The sequence below is a fragment of the Podarcis melisellensis genome, assembly GCF_964234715.1.
Source record: "Podarcis melisellensis genome assembly, chromosome: 8".
NCBI classification, from domain to species: Eukaryota; Metazoa; Chordata; class Lepidosauria; order Squamata; family Lacertidae; genus Podarcis; species Podarcis melisellensis.
The window spans coordinates 41,255,558-41,268,231 of NC_138540.1; the positions used below are offsets into that span (position 1 = coordinate 41,255,558).

The following is a 12,674-nucleotide window of genomic DNA, read 5'->3' on the forward strand; positions in this document are numbered from 1 at the left end:
CCCACGCTCGGCCCAGAAATATGCACTCTTTTAAGTGCGGCCGCCTCCCCTCAGACACACTTTTCAAAACTTGCATTTCTTCTTTTTGACCCGGGGGGGAGGAGAGAGAGGAGCTAGGGAGATATCTGGACATTGCTGTTTCGCTCGTCATTATTACTGTTTTTTAAGACTTAACATTAAATTCCAGTCATCTGAGGATGGGAATAAAACTGAAGGGACAAAATCGTACATTATTTCTGCAAGCTGTTCCCCTACTGCATCTTTGACAGTTTAGGACTCTGTAACGCTTTCAGCTCAATAAGCGTGAAGTTGTTTTTCAGCTATATTTGTGAAAGGAAGGTGGTTTCAGCTGCCTATTTGTGGAACTAGGATAGCAGCAGCATTTCCCCAGTGACTTGAACTTGACACCGCACTGATGAAATATACACAAACCGATTAAGCTGCTGTACTTGGATTTAAATAGATTTCTGACTACACACTATATCCTCCTATATCACCGCCTTTTAGAAATTTGCTGCTGCACACATTACAGATAGCTATGTGAAGGCGAGTAACTACTCCATCAGCCAGGCACTGCTTTCTAATCCTGAAGCTAGGCTGAAAGCTAGCTTTCTAGAGGCCATGGTTTATACATTCAGATCAAAAGTGTGTGGCCAAGCAGAGAACCAGATTTCAAAACCTTGCTTTATTTTCTTGGACACAATAACTGCTATTCACAACCTTTGCTTTAATGATGCATCATATTTACTTTGTCATCATAATTACATTGACATGCATGTATAGTTTTATGCACACACTGTCAGACATTTAAAAGTGCACAACAGATAATGGATCATAAAGTATGAAGAAAATGAAAAATTATAATAGTTTTAGAAAAACAAACAACACTAAGAGAGTACATTGGTGGTTTTTTAAATACAGGAAGTGGGAAGGTTCAGCATCATAGAACACATATATTAATTCTGGTTCCCACACTGGGCGTAGTATGTTTTAAATTTGCATGTAGGGCACATGTGGGCTATTAAAAGGGTGTTAGCTTCATTCAGAGGCTCCTATTGAACCTGCACACAAAACACACACACACACCTTCGATCCCTCCAGGGCCCCCAAAACAAATGAGGAAAAAGCAAGGGATTAAATTTGCAATTTTATTTTATTAAAAAAAGCTGGGTAAGCCGGAGACATTTCTTAAGAGTTGAGCAACAGAACAAGACTGTTGATAGAGTTATAAGATCACTGATGTCACCTTCAAGTTAATGGTATGCTTCTGTGTACAAATTTAAAACCATTAAATTTGCTTGAAGAACAGGTCTGCAGTGCTGTGAGGCTTTCACAATTTCACTGGCAGAAAGCTGTCAGACTCTTCTTCCCTAAACAAGTTATTTTCTGTAGGGATAACATAGCAACAATCACTCCCAAACAACAATAGTGTTGCAAAACTCTCACTTCTCCCACTGAAGTATCTCAGTGACCATATTTGTCACAGACACACCCAGGATGTTAACTGGCTTCCTCCGGGATGTGTCTGGGTAAACTTTCAAATCAAACTAGGAGTATGTTACTAAATAACCTTTTTGTATCATATTAGAAGTCAGTTACTGGCTTAACTGACCAACAGCTTTATCAATAGACATGAAATTCAAGTGGCTACAATTAAACTCTGGTAGCCAGACAAAATCTGCATCCCTACATTGGGATGTGATTTGCTGAAATGTGAGACATTAAATATGGGAGCACAATAAAACCATTAAGTTGGGGAACAGAATGGATGTGCATTGGGTGGGGACAAGGGGAGGTGAGTGTTGCCTCACATGTTAAGAGTTATGGAAAATATAGTGTATTTTGCATTCACACTTTTTTTCCATAAGTAAATTTTACTGGTTTTGCTGGAGGTTATTTTCAAGTGAGCATCCTTAATATTACAGGATTATTTTAGTTTCCATGTTATGCTTTAGTTATAACTGGTATGACAGAAGTGCCTTTTCATTGACTAATGCTAGGGGTCCAACAATGGGGGTGGATGGCAAGTTACTTGACTGGAGGTGAGTTGAAAAATATGACTCTTCTGCCTCCACCACAAATATCTAGTACTAGAAGGTATGAAGTTCAACAGACAAATACTTTTTTGCATACACAACACATCTATCTAGAGAAACAGGAATTTTCTCAAATAATAATTTTGTTAGTCAACAAGGTCTAAACCACTGAGCCTCTTGGGCTTGCTGATTGGAAGGTCGGTGGTTTGAACCCCCACGATGGGGTGAGCTCCCGTTGCTCGGTCCCAGCTCCTGCCAACCTAGCAGTTCAAAAGCACAGCAAAGTGCAAGTAGATAAATAGGTATCGCTCTGGCGGGAAGGTAAACGGCATTTCCATGCACTGCTCTGGTTTCACCAGAAGCGGCTTAGTCATGCTGGCCACATGACCCGGAAAAACTGTCTGCGGACAAATGGTGGCTCCCTTGGCCAGTAAAACAAGATGAACGCCACAACCCCAGAGTCATTTGCTACTGGACTTAATTGTCAGGGGCCCTTTACCTTTACCTTTAATGAACTGCAGTATTCACAATCACAACACTTTTTGTGTGTGGTGCTTAAATCAAGTTTTGGATGTCCAGGTAGCCCCAAATAACATTGAGCATTGGCATATGTGAAGCATTCTAAAGCAATTGAGATAAAACCCTAAGCAAAACAGGGCACAATTATCCCAGGTTCCTCATACAGTAATGCCTTCTACCTTGTCCTGGCTTAATACTCATGAGATGTTAGAGGCCTATCTGTTAGAGGCTTGACAACCATATGTCAGGAGTGCTCTGATGGTGTTTCCTGCTTGGCAGGGGGTTGGACTCAATGGCCCTTGTGGTCTCTTCCAACTCTATGATTCTATGTTTTGGCTCCAGAACAAAGCTTAATAGCAACGGTTCCAAATTAATATAGCTGGAGATGTACTACATGGATTACATAATTGCAAGCATTAGCATCCACTATTTGAACATGTGAAATGCAACCTTGAAAAAAGGTGACATAATTCAATGCCATTTGAATGGTAATAAGGTTTCTTTTGGGAACATATCCAGTATTCAGATAACACAGATATAGCCTGATCCAGGCTGGCATTGCTGGGATATTCTCCAGCTATGACATCATTGGAAGATATTGGTGGGGAAAGGGATGAAAGTTTTGAAAGTGATTTTACTGCTGCTGGATGGAGTTGGTCATGAGAATAATTTAACTGCAACAGTTGTGTGAACCATTTCACAGGTGAAGCTATAAATATAAGCCATATTGTAAATATAAGCGAATACAGATTGATTATTAAAGTTAAATTCTAAAGACTTGTCTTCTTATGGGGCCACTTTAATCTACTTATATTTTATGACAGAGGCACTATGGACAGTTAATGGGCTTCAAATCTGAAGCAGATCATTAAGAGTGAGGCAGATGCCAGTTTCTACAGCTGTCCCTAATTATGTTTTTTTTTTCCTTTGTAAAAGGAACACATTGTATAGGATGAGATGCAACCAGGCAAAAAGGAAGCTACCGTTTGACAATAAATGTAACCCTTACTCATGCCAGTGCCTGAGCTTCATGTTTAATTCCATGGCACTGCCACTCATGCAATGTAAGGGTCTCAGAGATTATAGACAGCAGACAAGTCAGAATAAGCACTTGTAAGTCTGCTGCACCCAAACCAACCAAGGTACATAATTTGGTGGCATAAGAATAGCGATTGAAATAGGAGACCATCACACGATCAATGCCTCCTGCTTAGAAAATAGACACCAAGATGCTTACCTAGCCACAGGAGCCTGTTTGCCTCTATCAATAACACAGTCAACTACATTGTGCTTTACGTTGTGCAACTAGAGCTACAAGTGACAAAGGTTGCAATCTTATACAATTACCTGTGAGCAAGTCCCATTGAACTCAACAGATCTTACTACTGAGGAGACTTGTATATTATTACAGTGTAACAGATGGACAATTAAAAGCAGAAGGGGGAACCCACTTCCCCACAGAATCCTATTCACAAACTCTCAGCCAGGTTCACTATCAATATACACTAGTTAGTAAATAAACTAAAGTCAGTTTGGCAGAACTTAATTCCCATACATTAATACTCCTCTGTGCTCTGGTCCATGGGGTCACAAAGAGTCGGACACGATTAAACAACAATGAGTCACACAGTGAATGAATCTGTGACAACAGAGTAAAGGGACTTATTGGAATAACAAGATGACTTCCAGTTAAATTTCTAATAAAAGCCTTTTGTTGCTGACAGCAACTAAAGAAGATTTAACAGAAAACTATTTTTAAAAGTTTACAATATTTATTTGGCAATAAGTCCAAACTAAACCAACATGGACACAGGTGGCGCTGTGGTCTAAACCACTGAGCCTAGGGCTTGCTGATCAGAAGGTCGGTGGTTCAAATCCCTGCGATGGGGTGAGCTCCCATTGTTTGGTCCAAGCTCCTGCCCATCTAGCAGTTTGAAAGCATGTAAAAGTGCAAGTAGATAAATAGGTACCGTGCTGGCAGGAAGGTAAACCGCGTTTCCGTGCGCTGCTCTGGTTCGCCAGAAGTGGCTTAGTCATGCTGGCCACATGACCCAAAAGCTGTCTGCGGACAAATGCCGGCTCCCTCGGCCTATAGAGCAAGATGAGCACCGCAACCCCAGAGTCGTCTGTGACTGGACCTAACAGTCAGGGGTACCTTTACCTTTACCTTTAAATCAACATAATTTATTTCCAAGTAGAAATGGATAGGATTGGGCTGCATGTCAATGTTGTAAAGGTGTTAGATAGTCTGCTTCTAAAGAATGCCAGGTCTACTCTGTTTTCTCTCGTGTTTTATAAATATATCACATTGCTATAAAGAAGGCAAAGTTTTAAGCGGAAAGCTGCTTTATCTTAGGACATCAGTTCATTGTGAAGAAAAATACATATCCAGCCACTTCCCTTGTTCATTCCCTCCCCCATATGCAGCTACCTACTTTTAAAACCGAGTTGGTAACAAAACTCACACTAAAATGTTAAATTAACACAATAAAGCTAGGAAGATTGTAGTATCATTTATTATTTCTGCTAGGAATGTTTAGCATCTTAAATACATTTAAACTTTACATAAAATTATCAGACTACTGCATTTCACAACCATTTGGCCTCACTGTTTACATTTTGTATTATCTACTGATAATCTATGTAGATTGGTTAACTGGAGGTAGCACTTAATGCACGGGATGAAGTGGGGTTAGGGTTGCAAGTAAGGCTCATTGAATTAAATAGTACTTCTAAGTGGGGTGTTAGGGGAGGGGTAGTACTTTTGCAGGGGGACGTCTTGCTTCCTCGGGTAGTTTGTCAACCTTGCACTCAGCTGACACCTATGGCTCCTAGAAACTGTCAGCATAAAACAGCGGCCATGCCTCAGGAAATGGCTTAATAGAAAATATAAAGACTTTATTGTCACTGTACCGCTTGTTTACAGTGAGATTAACCGAACCTCCCTCCCCCCAATCTCTCAGTCCTTGTTACATTCTGGCTACCTAAACTATGTGTGGGTAGCAGATGGGTCTCAAACCCTCAGTCTTTCAGGATAAATTTGGGAGAATAAAAGGCTAAAGATTAAACCTACACAATTCCGGAGTAGAGTCCCAAAAACAGTTGGATGGCTCCTTGTACACTTCTGGCAACTCATGCAGCCAAACTAGTACCAAATGTATTGCTCTGCTTTCCTTTGGACCACATTGGCGAGGCTGAAATGGGGGTTTTGTCTTCTGGGTAGCCCAGGACCTCTATACACACTGCCCAGGCTTGCACCCTGAATAAGTCACTTTGGTGCTGCTAACGCAGTGGGTTGATTTCACACCCGGAGCCACACTCCATTGTCTCTTGAGACAGACAGATGCCAACAACTTCTGAGTAGACATAGCTAACTAGATTGTAAGTCTGCATAGTTTTCACCACAATAAATCTGTTTATCTTAAAGATGCCTCAAGACTCTTTTATATAGTAATGAATTCCACATGCACTCATCCTTGAACAAGAAAGATCCACCCTCGTGAGGATTTAATTTTAACTTATAGGAACCTTTAAATTCTTCCACAGAGTATAAAATCAAGAACTGCTAGATGGCCTTCTTTAATAAAAGGTCTCTGCTGCCTCATGGGAGGCTTAAAGTTTCACTCTATTTACTGCAAGATCTCTGACCCAGAAGAAACATTAATGCTTCTTCAGAAGAATTATTACTGCCAAATATATTTAGGGAGGAAAAAAAGAAGAAGAAAAAGAGAAGCTGCCTATTAAGACGTGGCAATAAAAAAAATAATATAACTTGCATCTAGGGGTTGGCCAGGTTTGCACCTGCCAAGCCAAGGGCACAGGTTCTGTAGGGGTGCAAAAACCATATCCCTCCACTCAGGCATGGTGTGGCTAGAGCCCACCAGTCCTTCTGCACATTTTGCGGACCATTCCTCCACTGCTCTGGGCTGCCAGGCAAGGTGCACAAGCTTCTCTGGGTGCCTTGGAGGAATTCAGTTGCTGGTGTGGGGGGACGAGGGGGCACCAAAACAGGGCACAAGGGAGCCTAGGTATGCCTCTGCTTGCATACAACATTGCAGAGACTAACAATGCGACTCTTTGGGAATAATGTGTCATTTTTCCTTTGAGAGTTTGTATGATATGGCATCTAGAGAGAGAAACATAGGGACAAAACTCATAGCAGGGAAAGCCACAGAAAGCTTAATAGTGAAGTTAAGGTATTTCCATTACTCTAGTGTCCCATAGTAGGTCACCTGTGAGGGGAAAAGGGGCCTCATTTCCTCTACCAGTAGCAATATACAAGTTCGTCAAAAGAAGTTAGACTTGCCCATTTTCTTCTCTTACTACCAAGGGTTGAAAGTTTTAGTCAAAGCAAGTAAGTGACATGCTATTTCTCTATCACTGCTTCTATTAGCTTAATTCAAACCTGAAATGCAGTGTGGGCAAGCCTGGAAGTGCTAGTTACTCTCCCCCCCCCCATTCATGCTGTAGCAGCAGCCAGGGGAAAAAAGCTATTCCTTACTATTGCTTAGATTTCTGAAAAGTTTCCAATGACTCAATGGTGTACAAACACAGCTCTCTACCAATGTCACAAGCTAAATAAGACAAAAGTAGCCAGCAATCAGTCAGATGAAACACTAGTAGCTTTAGTTTAGCTTTTCACTGTTTAGATTCTACACTGTTAGTAGCAATACAATCCTGCTTAACAATTGCTTTTTGTGAGCATCTTAAAGGTTACAATTAAAGGCAACAATACATTGTTATACTATGTATTGTTTTGTGCTGTATTCTTTGTTTTATTGAATTTGTATGTAGCCATTTTACTGCATTTTTTAAAACAAAGAAACAAACAAGGTTACAATTCCATGCATGTTTAGGTGGCAGTAAACCCCACTGAACTCAAATGGCATTTACTCCTAAGCAAGCATGCATAGACTGGCCCAAAAGAGATTTAGCTACAATAGTGTTGGACTTTACTTTTGGTGGATGAGAAGGGAAAGCAAGACAGAACATCCTATAGATTGTTTTCGGTACTGTCAAAATATATTTGATTTTGAGGGTTTGGGGAAATGATGAAACCACCCCACCGAGCCCACGCAGATTTATTCGCAACCTAGCAGAGACACAGCAAAGCGGACGACAGCTATATTTAAATGAGAAGAGAAAAGATGAGAAGAAAGGAAAGGGAGGCCTTGATTAGCTCGGAGAAAAGGCTTTCGCCCGGACTAGGCCCGACTTCTAGCGATTAGGCCCTGAATGGGTTACCCATAGCAACCGCAGCTCAGAAGAAGTAGGGAGGGGAAGGGGGGGAGGGGAAAAACCTTTCAAACACGTGACGTCCATCACGCGCTTGTCATCAACGACGCGCTAATCCGTTTGCCCAATCCCAAGATTTGCTTTCCCCCCTCCCATCGGGTCCCTCCTCCTTGCGCCCGCGCGCTCCGGGGAAAAGCAACGTTCCTTTAATCGCGTCGCACGCGCGCTCGCGTCACTCCGGTGTCTGCGGCTGCTCCTCCTCCCTGCTCACCCCTCCTCCCTCTCTTACGTCCCACCCTATATCGTTGCTGTGCCGGCAGCCAATGAGACGGAGTGTCTCATTGGGCCAATGGGGAAGCTCAGCTCTGGTGGCGAGAGCAACAGCGGCGGTGGCCGTGGAGGCTGGGGCTGTGTGTGTGGGAAGGGAGGAAACGGCGCTGGCTGGGCGAGAGAGCGAGCGAACGAGGCAGGCACCGCGGCGGACGAGGAAGGCACCGCTGGCGAATCGGCGCTCGGGACAGCGAGGAGGCAGCGAGAGCCGCCGGGAAGGCGGGTGGGCCATGGAGCGGGCGAGCCGGAGGAGGCGACGCCGGCACTCGTAAAGGCCCGCTGTCCCCTGGGCGAGCGAACGAGCGAGCGAGGCAGGCGGGCGGCCGGGCGAGAGGCCTCGCGCACTCGCCCTCACGGGCCTCGGGCCTCAGCGGCGCACAGGCAAGGGAGAGAGGCGGCGGCGGCGGCGCAGGGAACCACGCGCTCCGGGTAAGGAAGGCTCCGCACCTCAGTGAGGGCTCTCGGCGGGGGCGAAGGGCCTGCCCGGCTTGGCGGCGCGAAGTCCACGGAGGCCCCGCGCGGGGTAGAAGCGGGTGTTGAAAAGGTGGCGAATGACGGGGGTGCGGGCGGGGCGAAGGAGTGCTAGGATGGTGCCTGACCCGGGTTTGCGGAGCGACATACGTTGCATGCGTGAGGGGCGCCCTGGAGGGAGCTGCTGCCGCCACCCCCGAGAAACTGATGAGGCCTACGGTGAAAACGAGGGGGAAAGGGTAATACTGGCCACGTGTGTGTATTTGTGTGTGTCGAGGGCGGGGGGGGGGAGGGTTGGAAGGGTATTTAGTCAAAACGAAGTGGTGGGGTTTTGCGAGGGATTAAAAAGAAAAGAGAGGCCTATCTGTATATGAGGAAAGGGCGTTGAGATTACATTGTAGGGCACGTTCTCTTCTATTTTGGTGAGAAGGAACATTTTGTTTTATTTCCATAAGCATTTGTGGTAAATGTGGTGGCCAAAGAGCATTGGGGTGTGTGGGATTTTAAAGCCCTTCAATCTCATCCTCTGGTAGATGCACAAGTGTCTTCCCACATTTCTAATTGCCTCTTTGGGGGTGCAGGTTCTAATCTGTATTAGTGGTTGTAGGTACAGATCTGTTGTGCAGGTTGAGGTAACTACAGGACTGTGTTGTATGTCACAAAAAGTGAAAGGAAGTGGGCAGAATATGTTGGTGTTCATGAAGAAGCTGATGAGCTGGTGTGTGTGTGTAGTAATGGTACGTGGAAAGGAAGGTTGAGGGTTGCTAAAGACAGACAAGGGTTGAGTCTCTAGAGTTTGACTGGGATGTGATGGGTATGGGAGATTGGGCACACAGCAGAAATGTGGAGATGGAGTATATTGCATAGATGCTTTGTAGTTGGAAACCAGCTGCTGAAACAGGGAGGTGTGGAGCGCTGGTGCTGCAGAGGCAGATGGTGCAGGATTGAGTGGGGGTGGGGATGGGGTGAGGTCAGAGTCTGGTAAAACTCACAGCAGAAAGGAGTGGAAGTTATGGAGTTGAAAGCCCAGGGTACTAGCAAAATGTCTAGGAGGAGGGATGTTATTTGTTGGAATAGATTCCGTGAAGATTACGCTTGCTATGGTAATTTCCTTTTCCCATTTCATCATCTTTCAGTCGGTGTTACCTCTGTGTATATGTGTAAAAGAAGAGCTCTTCTGCCTTTTGTTTCTTTTTCTTAGTTTCTTCTGTGGATTGTCTTCCTTTCTCTTAAAACAAGAAATAAAAAGCAGCTGCATGTCTCCAAACAGAATTTAGGATCCCTCTCACTCCTCCTGTCTCTTAAGAAAGAGGATTGATTACATGTTTAGAAAGGCAAATCGTCTGCCCCCCCCCTTCTCCAAGAAGCTTGGATGAGCTGAGCCCTCCAATGCCCTCTGCCCTTTTCCCAGAGAAAGCAGCTGTCTTGTGAGGGATGTGTGCGTGTGGATTGAAAATCAGTCTGTTCATTGAGACACAAGGGCTGGTGTGTTCAGATCGGCTCCTGCTCATTAAAGTTGTGGCTCTGTTTTGATATTCAGTTGCAGGAAGGAACTTGTCCCCTCCCCCTCAGTTTGTACACAGATCTCCCTTGTCACCAGGAACCTGGCCTTATAGATTAAGAGTGAGCAGATCAGTCACTGTCTTTTAAAGCCAAATGCATCTCAGGGGATAATTCTAGAAACTGAATGGGGGACAAAATAGCTAAGGCAAAGAATGTAGTAAAATTAGGTAACATATTTTTTTGTTTGAACACTTTGTAGTTTTAATTCACAGATGATCAACTGTAATGGACGATGGCAATTTTGCTTCTTAGTTTTTCCAGCTCACAGTATTTCTGTTATTTTTTTCAACATGGCCATTCCATTATCAGTTCCATTTCCTGGGTAAAACGCCCTCAGAAAACAAACAGAGGTGTTGCTTTCAGAATGGATTTTAAGCTTTTTTTGCAGATGTTTCTTCTAGTTAAGAAGGGAGCTTAAATCTGTGATTTAAAAAAAAAAATGACTCCCAGAGTTGTAGTGAAAGGGAATTCCCAGAGTAAAATGTCAATATCTGAGGCACGTTTAATGGGCAACAGTGGGTATCAGTAGACAGCATGGTATAGGGAGTTAGAGTGCTGAACACAGATATTAGGAAGCAGGGTTCAAATCCCCACTTAGCCATGAAGCTCATAGGGTGATATTGGGCCAGTCATTATCTATCAGACCAACCGACCTCGTAGAGTTGTTGTTGTGAGGATGAAATGGAGAGGGGGAGAAGTGTGTACGCCACTTTCAGCTCCTTGGAGAAAATGGGGGATATAAATATAAAAATCAAAACAGTAGTTGAAAAATAAGTGAACTGAGAAGTTTGTATATTGTATGCTAGATAGAAAAGGAGCCTAAAATGTGTTTTTGTTTTGTAGTCAGAAAGTATGCATTTCTCTCTCTCTCTCTCTCTCTCTCTCTCTCTCTCTCTCCTCTCCAAGTCTACTGGAATTGGATTTCCACATACAGATATGTTGTTTAACCTTAGGAATATCACAGAGGTAGAGTTACCTGGTAACAAGGATAGAATCATACAGGCAGCCTCCATAGTTCACACATGGTTTTCTCATGCTTCTCTTTGCCCTTTTATAATTAACTGCCTAAGCTGGTTGAACAGGACAAGTTATTGAGGATGTTCTTGAGACTCCTGTCAGTCTAACATTAAAGCACCAGTAGCTCTTCAAGACTGGAAGTGTGGATGAGAGTGTTTCATATGCGGTTGCCATAGATGGGCAGCATAATGGTTCCCGTATGCACAGCTTTGGTCTCATAGCAGAGGCAGATAAATCTGGTCTGCATTTGAAGACACAATTCTTTTTCACCAGAGAGAAGACTTATGTTAGTAACACACTGCAAGTGATAACATGGCCTGTCCTTCTCCCCCACACAAATGTGTACAATACAAAATAATGATTTGGTGGCTCATGCAGCAAATGTTATTGCCCTCTGCTCAAGTACTATATACAAGGAATTGATAAGGCTAGCCTGTGCACATCTAGGCCTTCTCCCAAGATTGAACTGGGTAATAAATTTTACATCAGTTTGGGCAAGGCAAGGACAATGTGCTAGTTAACTGTTTCGGGCTAGGAGGGGAGGAATTGTCTTAGTAGGAAAGCTTTAGAAGAGCCGCAGCTCTGTCCCCATGGTATTTTGCATATATCTGGTTGCATGAATTACTTGAAAGCATTGTTACAATTTGTTCAATATTACGTCCTTTATAGTTAGTGCAATTTGATTATATTCCACTGTGCTAATATTGAGATCATATAGGTCCTTGAAGAATATTTGGTTCACAAGCATAGGCTTCTTTTTCATTCCGCTGTTATACTACTCTGAGTATTGTCTGGCTTTCTTTATGCTGTATCAATTAGGGAAATCTTTTAACGAAATAAAAACCTTCAATTCTTGCTTTACATTTAGCTTAAGGTAAAATGAAAATATAATATTTTTATTTGCTTGAAGATACTTACCTTATCAAGATATAACAATAATACAAGCTTTAAAAATTGATGAAATATTAAGTACTTTATTTTTTGCTGTTCAAATAATAGAATGAGTATGTTGTTATAAGCTTCTCTCCTCTGCTTTGATATTGTTTCAGGCTTCTGTTGAGCTAAGCAGGCAGATCCTATGCTAGTTTGAGTGGTTAGTTGAGCTGTGCTTAGTCAAGCTGTACTGTAAAAGCAGTATTTCTTTTTTTCACTAAACCAAAATTTATATAACTTCTGTTTGTTTGATCCATATAATTCTAATGTAGTTCATGCAAATAAGGTGCAAATATTTCAGAGATTGGCTTTGAGTTTGCTCATTTCCTGTTCTAAGTGTGGTTTGTAAACATTGGGTTAAAATATGATATTTTTGGTGCTGTTATAGGTAAACATACTGATTTTTAGCAATAGGATTCTTAAGTGGGAAATGCAGCAGTGAGAGGAAACATATCAAGAAGCAATTGCATGTGTTAATGTTCAGACTACAGGGATGTATATGGTATGAGTGGTTATAGTTACTGAGCTGGGAGTGAAATCGAAATGCCTACATTGTTCTTTTATTTATAC

General features: G+C 42.9%; 1 protein-coding gene across 3 annotated transcripts in view; it reads left to right on the forward strand.

Annotated features, from left to right (window-relative positions):
* Positions 1-8,173: 8,173 nt before the first annotated feature.
* ANKRD11 (ankyrin repeat domain containing 11) overlaps positions 8,174-12,674 on the forward strand; it is a 201,096-nt gene continuing 196,595 nt past the window's right edge. For 2 of the 3 annotated variants that reach the window (XM_081920142.1, XM_081920144.1), the window contains exon 1: positions 8,174-8,549. The gene's annotated coding sequence lies outside the window, so the exon portion shown is untranslated. The remainder of the gene's footprint in view (positions 8,550-12,674) is intronic. The other variant, XM_081920143.1, reaches the window with a different exon arrangement.